The following is an 18,155-nucleotide window of genomic DNA, read 5'->3' on the forward strand; positions in this document are numbered from 1 at the left end:
ACTTAGGCTCAGGGTAGGGAGGAAAGCAAGCCCACAGCAGGGGTTATTATTCACATGTGGTTAAGCTAGCTGGACACTCTGTAGACTTGCAGTTTCCGTTCTCATCACCAGCCCTTTTAAGCAGTATAATGTCTGATAACAATACAGGTGTTCTCGATGTTTTCTCTAGCATGCACATTACTGCTCTCGTTTTCTCTATATTTGAGAAATGAAGAAAACTCATATATGTTCTAACCATACCATGTATATGCAGAATCTTGAATCTGATGCACAGTCCCCTGAAGATCTCAAGGAACTGTGGAGTTCATTTGGACAAAGGCATTTCCGAAGTTAGGCTGTGCTCAACCCATTTAGGAATGTATACTGATCATGACTAGCAACTTGAAATATGTCCCAAAATAATAAACCAGTTCAGTATCAGATATAGGCATTAGCATTATGTGCTTCACCTTCCTGTTCTAACTATGAAGCAGCAAACTGTATTCTGCACCAGAGGAACTTTAGAGCAATGTGCACAGACAATCCCATGCAAAGAGCATTGCAGCTGAAATATATATATTTGAAATTATGCCCACAGCATCCTGAGAAAACACTAGTAGGAGCTGAATGTTGTCATCTTCAGCCTTCATTTTCTCCAGCCAAACACCCTGTGCCATCCCCACAGTCCCCTATTGATCTCCATTTAACCATGTCCCCAAATCTCTCAAGTATTTTAATAATCCCAGATGTGATATTGTTGAAAATCTAAAATTATCCTGCCCATTTCAAACTGAACAGGTGCTTTTTTTGGAATTTTAAAAAATACTACAGTTATAAACAAAATAAGACACCTGTCATTTAGACATCAAGAGTTTCCACCCTGCTATTACTACCAATGTTGATCATATTTTTAGGGAAATTCCCTGTTCTGCTTTACTAGAATATTTTGCCCTGCCCCGTTTTAGATTTGAAGGACACAGGTGAGCTGCAGAACGCTTCATATAATGCAAAGCAGCCATGGGTGGCATGATACACTGAGAGAAAATAATAAATAATGAACTTACGATTCTGCAAGTCTTTCCTACTTTTCAGCAATGGCATTTTGCCATATTTTATGGTAGAATTGCATTCTGTGGTCAGGGCTGTTCTTAACCTGCCCCAAAACAAATTACCTCAAGCAATATCATTCTGCACGCAAAATACCGGTAGATGTTATCTGCACAAAATTTGTAAAAACGTGTATTTTGTTATTTGCACACATGTTTTATAATGCTTGCTTATTTTCTGATATGGCAACAGCAAGGCTTGACCGATCTTACCACTGCCTAGCCCCCTCTGTATGGGCAGTTTGTCTTGGGAAGAATTTCTTAATTTTTTAAAAAGTCTGACCCAATGCATCCCTTTCAGCTCTGATTCTATATACTTATACCAAAGGAGCTCCTGTTTATAAAGGCTGTGTTTCTTGACTTGAGTTAAGACTGCATGACTTGAGGGAGCACAAACATTTCAATAAGAGGATGGTATGATGGCAGATGGCAGTAAATTTAACACTGTGTGCACACTGAAGGGCATCACCCAAATTACTCATGCTAAGCAAGGTGAGGTCTCAGAATTAGCTCAGAAGTACAGAAGGGAAACATCTGTTTGTGGGCTGTCAATGAAATCTCTGCATAGCAGAGAAATAGGCAAACATACCTTTCAGTGTCTTTGAAGAAGTAGAGAGGGAATGCATTTCAGAAATACATTTCTGTAGCAATTAAATGATATAGCCTCAATGTCAAAACCGTCTTAATAGCTGGAGACAATTGTTTCCGGACATAATGAGCATTTCATTAATTTAGGGGTTGTTCACACAATAGTTTAATGTAAACAGCAGGTTTGTGCAAAACCTCCATAATTTATTTATTTTTAAATGACCAGGGATCAACAGCTCCAGTATGCATGCATATGACAGATCATCGCCCCCGCCGCACAACCCTGCTCTTGCACAATTCCTGGGGATGTGAAAGTGTGTACACATTGGTAAAGAATACCTGAACGCATGCCTGCTGTATTTTTAATGGTAATGGAGGGTAGGTATGTAATTGAAGGGAAGGGACATGCATATGCCACATAGATACATCCCATCAAGAACCACCCACTAGTGTATATGGGAAATATTGGCTTACAATTCAGATGCAGAACATTTAAAACACTCATCTGTGGACATACTTGCACCTGTGTGCACATGGAAAAAACAGATCTGAGCTACTCATTGTGTAAGATAATACCCCCATAGGGATACAGCCTCAGTCTCTTCATCACAAACAGTTCATTTCCAGCACTGTAGATTTATCCTGCTTGTGGCACTCTTAACTTTTCAAATTACTAATTATTACACAATATCCAAGGGAGAAAGAAAGCAGCTCAACCTGCTGGATGGGAATTCTGCCTATTGGGAAATTTGGAAAAGGCAGGTCCTTAGTTCTTGCACAACCTAATCCACCTTTTCCCTCACTCACACCTTTGCAAAGAAGGAGTGGCTGGGAATGCCCTGGCATTATGGGAAATCACTGCAGCTGGGGTAGCAAATCTACTAAAACTTAATTTCCAAGAGTAGCTGAAGCGTGGAGCAATGTTCTTTGCTGTTGTGGCTGAGGTTAGCTAGAAAGCACATACAGTATATATGTAAGGACAATTGCCAAATTAACAACACAGTCCCCATCCCCGTCCCCCATTACTTTCTTGAAAATCTGAAAGGCTGTGCTATCCTCAATTATCTATCATGCAGGCAAAGGAAACTGCCACATAGATAGCAAAATGGATGAGGCCACTCATGAAGATATAATGCTTTGGCAGGCACATTTTAACTATAAACAATCTAATATACTCATCCAAAGGTGTGTGTGTGTGTGTGTGTGTGTGTGTGTTCCTAATTTCCAGATCAGGGATGTACGACTCTAACTCCCATCATCCGTGACGGGCTGGGACTGATGGCAAGTGCTGAGTACAACAACATGAGGAGTGTGAGGTGGTCTCACAGTGTGATAGGTCAACCCAGTATTGTCAGGAGCAACTGCATATGTAAAGGTAAAGGGACCCCTGACCATTAGGTCCAGTCGCGGGCGACTCTGAGGTTGCGGCGCTCATCTCGCTTTATTGGCCGAGAGAGCAGCGTACAGCTTCTGGATCATGTGGCCAGCATGACTAAGCTGCTTCTGGCGAACCAGAGCAGCACATGGAAACATCGTTTACCTTCCCGCCAGAGCGGTACCTATTTATCTACTTGCACTTCGATGTGCTTTCAAACTGCTAGGTTGGCAGGAGCAGGGACCGAGCAACGGGAGCTCACGCCGTCGCAGGGATTCGAACCGCCGACCTTCTGATTGGTAAGCCCTAGGCTCAGTGGTTTAGACCACAGGATCACCCGCATCCCAGTATTGTCGGGAACAAGTGCATATGTATATACTTCCAACTCATCTGCCTACTTCCTCCATTCAGATATGGGTATCCGAGCAGATAAGACCCAAGGATGTTCACATGTTACAGGCCTGGAAATCCACAGTGATGTCACTGGGTCACATGCAAGAGTGCTGCTTTTGGCCCACCAAAGGGCTTAGGCATACTCAGTCTAACTGACAGACATCCCTTTTGAAAAAAGAACACATATTTTTTTTTAATTCTAAAACTCTCCTGGTATGCTCCAGGGCATATACTAGTGACTATCACCAGAAGGAGAATGTTCTACAGGCTGCATATGAACAAAATGAATTCAAGGAACTGCAGAAAGAGGGGGAGGGGAGTCAAGTTTAAATGTTAAAATGATTGTAAAATTAGATGTTTTGTTATATTGCTTTTACTATTCACCATTCTCTTGGCCAGGTGAAGTGTTGATTTTACCTACTTGCTCCGGCCATCCTGCAGTGCCATCATTTTTTATAAAAGACTTCCAACATTTACTAGAAGACACAACACCAGATAAATACAGTGCCTCGCTGTCATGTCGAGATCTGCCCAGCCTTGGGGAGACCCATATATTTTTCTGGAGCGATCCATGAAAATGGCAGGGCAATCCACCCTGTTTCCTTACAGAATTATTTTGTGTAGCAGGAAGTAGGGGGAAAGGCTTTGGGGGATCGCCTGTTATTTTAACGAAGGAAAATAAAATTGTAAAATAAGTGAAATGTATAAATTTGAAAGGGGACGCGGGTGGCGCTGTGGGTAAAAGCCTCAGCGCCTAGGGCTTGCCGATCGAAAGGTCGGCGGTTCGAATCCCCGCGGCGGGGTGCGCTCCCGTTGTTTGGTCCCAGCGCCTGCCCACCTAGCAGTTCGAAAGCACTCCCGGGTGCAAGTAGTTAAATAGGGACCGCTTACTAGCGGGAAGGTAAACGGCGTTTCCGTGTGCTGCGCTGGCTCGCCAGATGCAGCTTGTCACGCTGGCCACGTGACCCGGAAGTGTCTCCGGACAGCGCTGGCCCCCGGCCCATAGAGTGAGATGAGCGCACAACCCTAGAGTCTGGCAAGACTGGCCCCTACGGGCAGGGGTACCTTTACCTTTACCTTATGAATTTGAAAAGCATAAATATTTTTAAAATATGTATCTACTTTTAGTTAAGTATTTTTATTTATTCACTTGATTTGGGGGGGAGGTGCAGCTGCACGCCTCAAGCCACCCCATGACTTCAACGTTAAGAAGCACCAGATTTCAGGAGAAATCATAGAATCATACAGTTAGGAAGGGGACCCCAGGGGTCATCTAGCCCAACCCCCGCCGCCAGGCAGGAGCCAATCGCTGCGGCGGGCGCAGAAAAAGCAGAAGCTGCGCTTTTACTTGGCATGGAAATAAAAAGCGAGGGCAGGGAAGGGGAGATTCCTGCCGAGCCCAGAGGCGCCGGGGAAGCGGCAACCGGGTCGGGCCCCATCTTCCCCAGCGCCTCCGTCCCACTCGGGGTACCGAAAGCCCCAAACACCGCGTCCCCCCCCCCCCCGTTAAACCGCTCTTAAGCAAATGAAGGCAGCTGGCCTTGGCGCCGACGAGGAAGTGCCGCTCTGCCGAAACCCAGCCGCTGAGGAAACTCGAAAATGAGGAAGCGGGCGCTCCAGTCATCCTGAACGGACCCGGGGCTCCTTCGGCGGGGCCCGGCAGGCGTGGCCCGAGAGAGACCGCCGAGCCCAGGCCGGCCTTCTTCGCCGCGGACACTCGGGCTGCTGCTTCGCCGAAAGGGCGCGGCAAGCGAGGAGGAAGGCTCGGCGGCTTGCGGGTCGAGCCTCGCCCGGGCAGGTGGCCGGCGGCCGGTCTCCAAGCCCCCGGGTCTCTTCTATCCTCTCACCCCTGGGAAGGCCGCGTCTCCTGAGGAGAGACGTCACGTCAGTTTTCCCGCCCATTCCCCTCAGGTAAGAGACGCTTCTTCTCCCTCAGTTGACGGGGGGGAAGGGTATGGGAACGAAGGGAGCCACGGCTTGGGGCCTGAGGGCAGTGCCGGGTATAAGCTAAGCTAGCTATAGCTGAGGCCCCAATAAAATTTAAAACCCTGGATGTACATTTCCAAAATATAAGATAAAAAATAAATAAAATAAAACCTACACACAGCAACAGTGTTTTGTGTTGTGTAGGCTCTTGTGATGTAAGTAATGGGCCCTGCCTCCTAGCCTAGAACATCAATGGTTTGCTCATTTCTAGATATAGTGGTACCTCGGGTTAAGTACTTAATTCGTTCCTGAGGTCCGTTCTTAACCTGAAACTGTTCTTAACCTGAGGTACCACTTTAGCTAATAGGGCCTTCCGCTGCCGCCGCGCTGCCACCTCACGATTTCTGTTCTCATCCTGAAGCAAAGTTCTTAACCCGAGGTAATATTTCTGGGTTAGCGGAGTCTGTAACCTGAAGCGTCTGTAACCCGAGGTACCACTGTATAGGGTGCCTACATTCTGCATGTGCAAATAGCTTTAGATACCTACGAGGTCCATAAATCACCATATATTCAACACACACAAAAAGCGACAATTTGTTGTTGAGAAAGGACAGCTGGACATATAAAGAGCCCCATTACCTTCAGTAGCTTAGGGCCTCATCAAACCTCAATCCGGCCCTGGGGTGAGGGGGTCGCTTGGCTGAAGAAATTCACGTGGGAAAGAGCTGGGGTGGGGAAGGGGGGCAAGAGTGAAGTGGTACATCTCCCCCCCCCCCACCGCCATAAGTAAAAGTAATAATATTTATTTATTTATTTATACTCTGCCCATCTGGCTGGGTTTCCCCAGGTACTCTGGGCAGCTCCCAACAGAATATTAAAAACACAATAAAACATCAAACATTAAAAGCTTCACTAAACAGAGCTGCCTTCAGATGTCTTCTAAAAGTCAGATAGTTGTTTATTTCCTTGACATCTGATGGGAGAGCGTTCCACAGGGTGGGGGCCACTACCGAGAAGGCCCTCTGCCTGGTTCCCTGTAACCTCACTCCTCACAGGGAGGGAAATGCCAGAAGGCCTTTGGTGCTGGATCTCAGCATCCGGGCTGAATGATGGGGGTGGAGACGCTCCTTCAGGTATACTGGGCCGAGGCCATTTAGGGCTTGAAAGGTCAGCACCAACACTTTGAATTGTGCTTGGAAACGTACTGGTAAAAAGGTAAAGGACCCCTGGGCGCAAGAGTCCATACCCAGCAGGCATTAATCAGGCCAGAAAGAAAGCTACAAGGGGCAGTGCATGAATGGCAGGGTGATTTGCACGCCAGCATTACATTGGACCAGGGTGAAAAAAGGTAAAGAACCCCTGAACAGCAAAGTCCAGTCAGAGGCGACTATGGGGTTGCAGGGGTCATCTCGCTTCAGCGGCATTTGTCCACAGACAGCTTTCCAGGTCATGTGGACATGACTAAACCACTTCTGGTGCAACGGGACACCGTGACGGAAACCAGAGTGCACGGAAACGTGTTTTACCTTCCCGCCACGGCAGGACCTATTTATCTGCCTGCATTGGTGTGCTAGGTTGGCAGGAGCTCGGACAGAGCAATGGGAACTCACCCCATCGCAGGGATTCGAACCGCCAACCTTCCGATCGGTAGCCCCTATCTGGACAGGGATAGCCTAACTACTGTTGACTATGCTCTGGTAACCTCAAGGTCAGATTATTGCAAAGGGCTGCCTCTGAAGACAGTTCAGAAACTGCGGAATTCAGCTGCCAGGTTGCTCACTGGATCAAGACGGTTTGAGCATATTACACCGATCCTGGTCCGACTGCGCTGGATACCATTTAGTTTCTGGGCCCGATTCAAAGTGCTGGTTTTGACCTATAAGGCCTTAAACTGCTCAGGACTGCAATACCTCAAGAACCGCCTCTTTCCTTATGAACCTACCCAGACTCTGAGATCATCTTCTGAGGCCCTTCTTCGTGTGCTTCTTCGAGAGGTCCGGAGGGTGGCAACATGAAAAAGGGCCTTCTCTGCAGTGGCTCCCCGTCTGTTGAATGCTCTCCCCAGGGAAGTTCACCTGGCGTGTTCATTATACACCTTTAGGCGCCAGGCAAAAACATCTGAAGAAGTGTGCATGTACACGAAAGCTTATACCAAGAACAAACTTAGTTGGTCTCTAAGGTGCTACTGGACAATTTATTAATTATTTTGACTGCGTCAGACCAACACGGCTACCTACCCAAACCTTTTTAACCAGGCCTTTAGTTGATCCGATTTACATCCTATGCCCTTTTAAAATGTTCTTTTGTGGGGAGTGTTATTGGGTTGTTATTTTGATTATATGTATTGTAGTTTTATATTTTTATTTTGTTCTGTGAACTGCCCTGAGACCTCTGGGTATAGGGTGGTATGTAAATTCAATAAGTAAATAAATAAAAGCAATAAGGACACATGCTACAAAAAACAAAGCAAAAAAAACCCCTCTTGCAGCCATTCCTTTTTCTCTGTGCAAGTCTGTGGTCATTCCTTTTTTGGTTGTTCCTCCTTGTAGTTCCCTATAGCAAAATCTGAGCAAAAAAAAACAAAACTAAATGCTTGGAAGGATTTCATAATTTCTTCACTTGGTTTCGGTCTCAGCAATATTGCAGTTTATTCATTTTGAAAGAAGCATGAATATTTTTTATTTTAATAACAGTATGGTAAAGTTTGGGGGGAAAGGGAAGGGGAGCTGGACATGGAGGGGGGGGACCCAAGCTTGTATTTTGTAACACACTTGTGCAGGCTTTAATTTGGTTAAGACTGTTGAATGCAAAACAGAATTCAGGTTTCACTACTGGGGCAAAGGAACATCATGTTTGTTTCTACATTGTAGAAGTTCGCTTGAAATGAAACATCAAATGCATCATTTTTAGAAGGTGCATTTGGGTTAGCCACACTCCATTATGAAACTTTCAACTGCTACATGCAGTCAGTGTGATAAACAGGGAAATATTTTCAGGGCTGACTCCCCCCCACTCCTTTGTGCTTCTTGTGTGAAGAAATAAACAATCTAATTCAGCCATGCCCTTATTTCTGTATGTTTTTATTTATTGGACATATTGGTCACTTTTTAAAAACAATATGTAAACTCAAAGTGACCTACAATTATTTAGTCTAATGCAACTAAAATATAGCATCATGGAACTGCCTTGGTCCAATTGGTTCAAATCAGTGTTGTAAAATTGTTAACTGGGAGCTGGCAATTTCAACATATCACAACAGTGTTTTAACAGCTAAACAGGCTCCCAGTCTTTCTGGACCAAATTCATTGTCTTGGTTTTAACATTTAAAGCGCTTAACAGGCTGGGACCAGGATATCTGAAAGATCATCTACTCCCATATATACTCCCAGACCTTATATAGTACAGTGGTACCTTGGGTTAAGAACTTAATTCGTTCTGGAGGTCCGTTCTTAACCTGAAACTGTTCTTAACTTTAGCTAATGGGGCCTCCCGCTGCCGCCGCGCCACCACCGCACAATTTCTGTGCTCATCCTGAAGCAAAGTTCTTAACCCGAGGTACTATTTCTGGGTTAGCAGAGTCTGTAACCTGAAGCGTATGTAACCCAAGGTACCACTGTATTTTCTTCAAGGCCATTTGGATGCCAGGTTTAGTCTGCCAATCCTTTTTTTTTTACAAACTATGTTTAGTGTTCTGAACTACTGGTTTTGTTTTTCTCTTTGCTAGCAGCTTTTATTCTGGAAGTTGGGGTGTTTTAAGATAATAGTATCATGTAAGCCACCCATAGAATACCATATTTTCCCATGTATAAGATGCCCCCATGTATAAGACGACTCCTATTTTTTAAACCCAAAATTAAGAAAATGAAACCCTAAAATAGAAGTGAAAATCTGAATGATTGGTGGCAGCAAGTTGTTGATCTTTTGGGGGGCAATTGCCCTCAAAGTTTCCAGCACGAGGTGCATGCAGTACACCGTGGTGCAGAAGCAAAGGCAGCGACTGGGGCTCCACATGCTGCCCCTTGGTGGTAGCTGCTGCTGTGGGGAAGCAGGCTCCCAAGCAAGATGCCAAGGAAGAGCCGGGGGAAGGCAGCGGCCGCTCTGCGTCAGGCCATGCCGTTGAGCAAACTGAGCTGAGGAAGGTGATGAGCGGGCTGGGGGCAGGGCGGGAGTTTGAGAGGGGAAGAGGAAAAAAAGGAAAGAAGGGCAAGGAGAAGTAGCTGAAGCAGCTCTCAGTGGCGGCAGCGGCGGCTGCTCTCGATCCGGTGGTCGAGCCAGTGGGGGCTTCAGGAGGCGAGCCAGTTGGCAGCATGCAGCCCCCGGGGGGGGGGGGAAGGTGGGATGGTAGCAGGAGGGACCGCCTCAGTCTGCCCAAGCCAAAATCCCAGACATATGCTTAAATATTTTTTAAAATTCCCCCAGGTGCCCATGTTCCGTGTACAAGACGACCCCCTTTTTTTAGAGCAAAAAACCTCGTCTTATACACGGAAAAATACGGTGATATTACTGGGCTGCTTTTTATAAATACAATAATAAAATATATAAGTAAACCTTAGGACTTGATGGTTGCAATGTGCTCTCTACAGGGTTACCCTTGCACCCAGTACAGAAGCTACAACTGGTGCAAAATGCAGCAGCTAGCCTGCTGGCGGAGACAGACCATGGCCAGCACACAGCTCCAGTGCTTAAAAGCTTGCACTAGCTGCTCATGCATTACTGGTAGCCAAATTCAAAGTTCTCGTATTAATTTACAAGGCCCTCCACAGTATGGGTCCAGTAGATCTTAAGGACTGCCTGATCTTTTATATTCTGGCCCAATTACCAAGATCTATGCAGGAATCTCTGTTGGTGGTTTCCAATGATTTAGAGGCACAGCTCATAACTACTAGATGTGCATTCAGTGTGCTGTGTCCAAGCCTGTGGCACTCCCTCCCAGCTGAAATTAGACGGGCACACTCCTTCCTAGCTTCAGGTGCATGACGAAGTCTATCTTCTTCCAGCAGACCAGGTTTTATGATAAAGTTTTAATGTTTTATTATCCTGTATTTGTCCTGTAGATTGTTTTTATATACACTGCATGTTTGTTTTCTGTAGATTGTTTTTATGTACACTGCCATGAAATGCAAACAATTAAGTGCTATATAAATGTCTTCAACAAACGAATAAAAGATAGAATGTAGCTAGACGTCCCAGATAGGGTTGTAAATCCCAATTTACACCAAGAGAGACATCTAGCAATTAAGTCTTGCCTGAACAGTACAGTGCATATGTGCATTATCCTGTTTATGATTTTCAGTCTGAAAAGATAGAAATCAGTGTGCAGAAATCTTGTTTCTGCATGTAGATCTTTCTTGTTGAGTGATGGTGAATATGTTTAAACAGTATAATTTTATTCCTTGTCAAAATAAAAACTGAGCTCAAGAATTAGAACACTTTTGATGGGAGGAGCAAGTATTCTGCATTTAACAACGGAGGTTATTTGCCCCTCCCAAGTCAGTCTTAGCTTGGCCAGAACCTGGACAAGTTACTTACCAGGAAACCCGAGTGAACTCTTCTGAGCTTTCCAGAGGGCGTTTGAGATACAAGCATAATAAACAGGTAAATAACATCATTGGAGATTAGATAGATAGATAGTCACTTCAACAGGAGGTGCCTAGTTCTGTTCTAATGGGCTTTCTTGTATTTATTGTAATCTGCTTTTCAAAACCGAAAGGGCCAGTTACAGGATTCACTTCTCCATCTGTAAAAGTTGCAATATAAAGAGTGGCCGTAATGCACGTAACAAGTTACAAGAACAGCAGGAACGGCAGAAAGAAAGGAGGAGGGGAACCTTTAATACTGATTGTTAAAGAAAAAAGACTGGCAAAAAATTAATAAGCTTTCACTTGTGTTTTTTGCAAAACAGAATGACTTTTGTTCCATTGTGATAGAAGTATTGTAAAATTTATCCAGCGCCACGTTAGAAAAAAAATAATGAGACAGCTATTTAGTTTAAGCTGGCATGAATCCCAGAGATAAAGGGAACAATGTTGTAAGGAAGGGATAGAATTAACATTGTACTAGGAAGATACTTATTATAAAATTACACAATTTAAAACAGTAAGTACATAAACATTTTAAACACTGCATTTACAAACCTTAATAAAGGTATTTAGCATACTTTCTAGTAGGATTGCTAACTATATACAGTTGTACCTCGGGTTATGTTACCTTTGGGTAAAGTAATTTCGAGGTACGAACGCAGCAACCCTGGAAGTGTATACTTCCAGGTTTTGCTGCACATGCATGCGCTGAAGCACTCTATCATGCCACACGCGTGCAGAATCGGCGCCTCCGGATATGGACTTTTCGGGGTAAGTATGGACCCCCGGGACGAATTAAGTTCGCATCTGGAGGGTCCACTGTACTATAGGGCTCTACAGTAAATACTCCCCTAAACAAAATTTCCTAGAGGTCTAGACACAAGCATGAGTGAAATATAGCACAGCAAATTTCAGATATGTTACATTATAGATCCACAGATGAACAAATCTGATAGTTATGTGGCTGGTACTCAACCAGAGATGTCTCATTTAATAATTGATTTGGGCGTTAGGGAGATGCAGCACCTTTCTACATAATATTCCACATGGTTGTCTACTAGCATTGACAAGAAAGGTACAGTTTGAAAGCAGAAAGACAGGGGAACAGAACAGCTGGCACAAATCCAGCAAAAATTATTAGCAGGTAAACCCTATTGAAATATATGGAGCTTAAGTAAAGTTCACCTCCACTGCTGTCAATATGACTTCATTCAATTCCATTGCTATAAATATGGTTTACCTTTGGTTTGTAGAACCTACAGCTTTCCATCTAGGAGAAAACACTTTCCTCCGTGGATCTGAGGACCAGACCACACACCTGACATAAGAGATCTGTGACCAGATCTCTTGATATTGTGGGTTTTAAACTTTAAAACAGGAGATTCTGAATTTGACTGAAGGCATGTTTAACCCATCCTCACTGGTAGTATTAGGCCTTCCCCCAGATACAGATACACAAAGATCTGGATGATCAACAGTAACCATGGAAGATGGAACTAGGAAACCCCGCTCTGGCCTCTACAGTGAGCAATAGCTTTGAAATGTCCAATCTAGACTTTTTGTTTGAAATTGATTCAACATTGAAATTGAGTAAACATTGGAACCCCTGGAGTCTCTTGCTGTTCAGAGATTGGGGTTGCACGGAATAGTATTAACAGTTCTGCTCAACTTTTGCCAGATTTTCCTATCATTGCCCCACATCCTATTGCATTCCTAGTGTATGGACCTTGTCAAAACACTGTAAAGAATAAGTTCAATGAACTGTGCTAGCAGCTGAAGAGATTATATGGCAGCAGAGGAAATCTGAGAATTAAAGCCACTTCACTGAGTGGAGGACATTTTATTTATTTACAATTCCCTGGGCAGCTTACAGTAAAAAAGAATTTAAATACAACAGATCTTGAAGTGAGTGCCAGTGATAGGAACCCCTTTCAGATAGTAGTCAAGGATGTGGAAGTGGGATCGCATATGCTTGACCATACATTCATTGCACAGGATTAAAAAGAGCACCTGTGCATGCAAAACATTCCTGTGCTGTGCACACAGGTTTCCCGACTGCACAGAAAGAGCCTGCTGCTTTTACAGTCGTACACATGGGGCTGTTTCAAACCTTATACTGAACACGTGAAGGCCGAGCACACACAGTCTTACTTTGAGCCTCATGCATTCATCCAAGTTCTGAACAAGGCCAAAGTTTGGGTGTGCAATGCTCAGAGTAGTACTTAGGGGTTGGTAAGGTTGGTCTTTGCCAAGGGTGCAGGCCAGGAGGAAGGTGCAAAAATTGTGCCTCTCTTGGAACTTCAGCTGAGGAATCTGGATGCCGGTTTGGGCTGTCTCAGCAGCTGCAGGGTTCCCTTACCTGTCCCTGTGAGGCCTTCTCCCCACCCTCTGATCCCCCTGCTTGCCCCAAGAGCAGTCTTTCAGCTGATGTTGTAACTGAGAAACATCAGGCGAGGCTCTTAATTTACGATAGCCAAGTCGCTTTTTCCTGGTTTCTTTCCCGGCTTGACCAATTTCCAGCACGTGCACCACTGCAAGTTTACCCCAGAGAGCAAGGGCCATTGACTTAAGCAGGGCTTACTTCTGAGTAAAGGATGCACTGGGGCACAACCTCCAAGTTATTGCCTTTCTGCTGGCTTCTTGACCGAAGTAATGAAAAGGCAAGTGAGGTATTGTCAGAAGTTCCTGCCTCTGACTTGCCAGATTTAGGCTGCAGTCCTGTGTACCTACTTTCATAGGAGTAAGCCCCACTGAACTTGGTTGGATTTACTTTTGAGTAGAATGCTGTTAAATGCCCAGTTCAAAAGTCATTTGTGATGACTGAATTACATCATGGTTTTTTTTTCCTGGAGATGGGTGGACGGGTGCTGATACATCTCCTTGTCAAGGGTGGAAGGGAGCCTAGGTACACCTCTGCCGATGCTGCATATCAGGGTGGATAAATATATATATATATTTATATATATTTATATATATATTTATATATATATATAAATAAAAGACTTTTTTTTTCATTTAAATCGGATTTTTAAAATAAAATGCTTTTGGAGGAAAAATCTTTCTAAAGATAGTTTTTTATTTAAGTTACATTATAGTCCAAAGGCTATTCATCAGGAAATAAGGATTTGTTTTAAGTTTTTCATGTGTGGTAAAACTTAGCCCAAGTTTGTTTAACCACAACAGTGTTTGCCTTTCCACCTGCCTTGTCCTGCTCTACAGTTTTCACAAGGAAGTTGCTGCAAGAAAAACTCCGAAGGGGCTTTCTGGACATTAAGGTCAAGATATAAATGTTATGGCAGGTGCTAGGCACTAATGCCACCAACTTTGTGGCTACTTTGGGATGTGAAGGTATTGTATACTGTTAATTGGAACTGTTGGTAAGCTTTGTAGGGATATAGGGAGCTGCCTTACACTGAGTCATACCATCAGTCCATCTGGCTGATTATTGTCGGAGTAGACAGGCAGAAGCTCTTCAGGATTTCAGGCAGGGGGCATTCAGAATCCCATCTGGAGAGCTGGGGATTGAACCTGGGACATTCTATATGAAGTGTTCAGTTTTTGATATATTAGCAGTTAATTCTTAGTGTTTATGTTGTAGATCTAATTTTTATTATGAGTTTTGGTGGTTGTATTAGACTTGTGTGAAGCACTTTGAGCAAAAATGTGTATGGTCATGGGGACACATTTTCAGAGAAGCACAGGAAGCGTTTCTCGAAAACCTGACAAAAAGAGTGTGATTCTTGTAAGACCAGAGTATAATTAGCAGAGGCAGACTAAAGCCAATAAAGGCTCGAATCTAACTTTTTGTTTGCATTGAGCATAGTCAGCTTTGAGTGTTGTATCAAGCTGTTGCTATTGTTACTGTGACTGTTATATTTATTAGTCTCTTCCCCTCAGAAAAATGAATCTCAGAGTGACTTACAAAAATGAGTGCTCTGCAGTTTTAAGAATATAGACAGAGCAGAACCGGGGTAGAGGAGGGCAAGAAATGAGTGATATGTAAAACAAATCCTAGGAGGAAAGAGTGAAGAAGTTGGGTATGTTTAGCCCAGAGAAGACGAAGCAGGTGAAGTATGAGCAAGAGAGAACGTTTTCAAATAGTTTTGGCTCTTAGTGACCCAGAAGAAGACAAAGGGCATGACTAGATTGAATGGGCTTAAGTTACGAGAGGGTTAGAGTTGTGCCTGAATGTTAGGAGAGGCATCTTCACAGAAATAATAGCTCAGTAATGAAATCAATTAGCTGGAGGAATGGTGGGCTCTCCCATGCTGGAGGTCTTAAAGCTGAGACTAGACTTAGACATCTTTTGGGGGTGCCTTAAGCTCTAGATTCTCTACGCTGAGCAGAGGATTGGAATAGGTGACCAGAAGGCCTTCTCCAACTCTTCTACAGCACAGCCTTCCCACGTTTGATGTCCTCCAGTTGTTTTGGACCACAGGCCTCAGTGGCCCTCACCACTGGTCATTCTGCCTGTGATTAACCGGAGGTAAAGTGAAAAAAGGGGAAGACAAAAACAGGTTTCAGTTCTGCCTGTTTTAAAGGCATATTTTCTCACAATCTGTACTCTGCTCTGATATGTACTGGATTGGCGTAATTCCTGCCTATGAGCTGCAGCTCAAACATTTGGTAAAAAGTTCAGTGGCTTCTAGATCTATCATTAACTTTTATGTAAATTTATCGACCTGTAATCTGGACAGGGTGAGAAGCGTCTTTGCATAGCTACCTCTAAGAGGATAATTTTCTGAATGTTGCTAGTGAGTTACTTTCACTTGACACAGCAAGCGTATGTCCTTCCTTTGTAGTGACCTCTGCCAGCCCAACATCACTGAAGCAATGTTACACATCTATGGTGCAATCTGAATTGGAGTACAGTGTACAGTTCTGGCCACCTCACTCAGAAAGGACATCATAGAGCTGGGAAAGGTTCAGAAAAGGGCAGGCAACCAAAAAGATCACAGGGGCAGAGCAGTTCCATTATGAGGACAGGTTACAACAATTGGGGCTTTTTGTTTAGAGAAACGGCAAGTAAGAGCAAACGTGATAGAGGTGTGTAGAATTAAGCATGGTATGGAGAAATTGGGTAGAGAAAAGTTTTTACCTTTTGAAAAATTACTTTAACTTCAAGGCATTCAGTAAGGCTGAATGTTGGAATATTCAGAATAGGCAGTAGTACGTAGTTAAACCATGGAATTCACTCCCACGAGGTAGCGATGGTCATCCACTTGGATGGATTTTTAAAGATTAGACAAATTCAATGGATACAAGCCAGTCCCTTTGTTCTACCTCCACTGCTGGAGACGGTATGTTTCTGAATTCCAGTCGCTGGGAATAGCAACTGGGGAAGAATACTGTTCTCAGCTCCTGCTGATGGGCATTTTGCTGGCCAATGTGAGAACAGGGCTGCATGCAAACCATACATTTGAGCCACATAACTTCTCCCAAGACTCCCAGAACCTGGCGTTACCTCCTTTCAGAACTACTATTACTAGCACTACAATTTCCAGGATTCTTGTAGGGGAGCAGAGTCCTGGGTTTAAATGTGCTTTAAATGGAACTCCCCCCCCCCCCCAGAAGTTCACCTGGTACCTTCATTATACACCTTTAGGCGCCAGGAAAAAACATTATTTTTTAACCAGGCTTTTGGTTGATTTGATTGACATCCTATGCCCTTTTTAAATGTGTTTTTTGGGGGGAGGGGCGTTATTGGGTTGTTGTTTTTATTTTGATTATATATTTTGTGGTTTTATATTTTGATTTTGTTCTGTGAACTGCCCTGAGACCTCCGGATCTCCAGCGCTATATAAATGCAGTAAATGATAAAATAATAATAATGGTGTGTATGCAGCCCAGGATGCTGGACTAGATGGGCTACTGGCCTGATCCAGCATGCTCTTCTTATGTTCTCATTTATTGCTTTGCTTCTTTATGAACATAAAAATAAAGCGAATGCTACCATACTGACTTTTCAGGTACATTACTGCTGTGGGTCGCTGCAAATTACGGATGTGCAATTAGTGGCAGGTGACATACGTATACTGAAAAAAGACTTCTGTTTCCTTGCTATTCCTCTTTCATTGTAGCTCTGCATCTGTCCCCTTAGCTTCTGTGCCCCCCAAAAGACTATAGGATGCCAGGCAAGAGGGTGGTCCCTCTATTTTCTTTACTAGACTAAGCAAGTATAATGACTCTTCAGCCATGCATTCCTGTACAGAGGTTGGGGTGTAAGCCAGTGTTTCCCAACCGGTGTTCCGCAGCACACTAGTGTGCCGCGAGACGTTGCCTGGTGTGCCGTGGGAGGGAGGCGGGCGAGTCGGGCGGCGAGAGGCGGGGCGGCGGCGGCGAGGAGAGGCCGCCCAGCGCGGGGCTCTCGCCGTCTGCCTGCCTGGCTGCCTGCGTGGCGCTGACGTCACGGGGCTGTAACGTGCCCCACATAGGCACACGCGGGGCGGCGAGCGAGCGAGCTCCCACATCCCATCACCGGCTCTGCACCAGGCGGTAGAGCTCGGCGAAGTTGCCGCGCTGGAAGGCCAGCAGCGCGCGCGCCTTGGCCAGGCTATCGCCCGCCTGCGCCTCCAGGCACGGCGCCTCGGCGTCGGGCGGCAGTGAGCCCAGGAAGCGGCCCAGCCGGCCGGGGTCGCCCGCCTGCAGCAGCGCCTCGCACCCGCACGAGACCTGCTCCGCCGAGAAGCGCGGCGAGCGCGGAGGATCGGGCGCGGCGGAGGCCAGCCCCGCGCTTGGAGAGGACGCAGCAGCCGTCGCCAAACCCGATCCTCCTCCTCCTGCTCCGCCGCCGTCCTCTGGCTCTCGGCCGGGAGGAGCCTGCGGCGACGGGGCGGGCGCCGAAGTTGGCAGAAGTTGGCGCGCCTCCTCGGCAGCGCCTTCGTCCTCCTCCTCCTGCCTCTGCTCTCCCCGGCCGGGGGGCTCGGCGGGGCCCGCGGGGAAGGAGGCCATGTTCGCGGCGCGCGGGATCGCGGCCCCCCTCGCCCGCCTCCGGCCCGCTCCCCTCCCCCTGCGCGCTGCCCTAGCCGTGCGGGTCTCCTCCCCCTGCGCCGCCGTCCCCTTTCCACATCCTAGGAGCCGCGGTCCACCTACCGCCCCCGGGCCGCGGCGCGGCTCCCAGCCCGGGCTGGCCTCCGCCTCCTGGGATGCGCGCCCACCCCCGCGGCCCCCCAAACTTCGGAGCAACTCTCCAGACGCTTCTCCCCCGCC

At 45.7% G+C, this 18,155-nt stretch overlaps 1 protein-coding gene across 3 annotated transcripts in view; it reads left to right on the top strand.

The window, feature by feature from the left end:
- The first annotated feature begins 4,789 nt into the window (after window positions 1-4,789).
- The window catches only part of SYK (spleen associated tyrosine kinase), a 38,816-nt gene continuing 25,450 nt past the window's right edge, over window positions 4,790-18,155 (top strand). For 2 of the 3 annotated variants that reach the window (XM_028748932.2, XM_028748934.2), the window contains exon 1: window positions 4,790-5,352. The gene's annotated coding sequence lies outside the window, so the exon portion shown is untranslated. Of the gene's footprint in view, window positions 5,353-10,874; window positions 10,963-18,155 lie in introns of those variants that run through there. The other variant, XM_028748933.2, reaches the window with a different exon arrangement.

The sequence above is a fragment of the Podarcis muralis genome, chromosome 11 (assembly GCF_964188315.1).
Source record: "Podarcis muralis chromosome 11, rPodMur119.hap1.1, whole genome shotgun sequence".
Lineage (NCBI taxonomy): Eukaryota > Metazoa > Chordata > Lepidosauria > Squamata > Lacertidae > Podarcis > Podarcis muralis.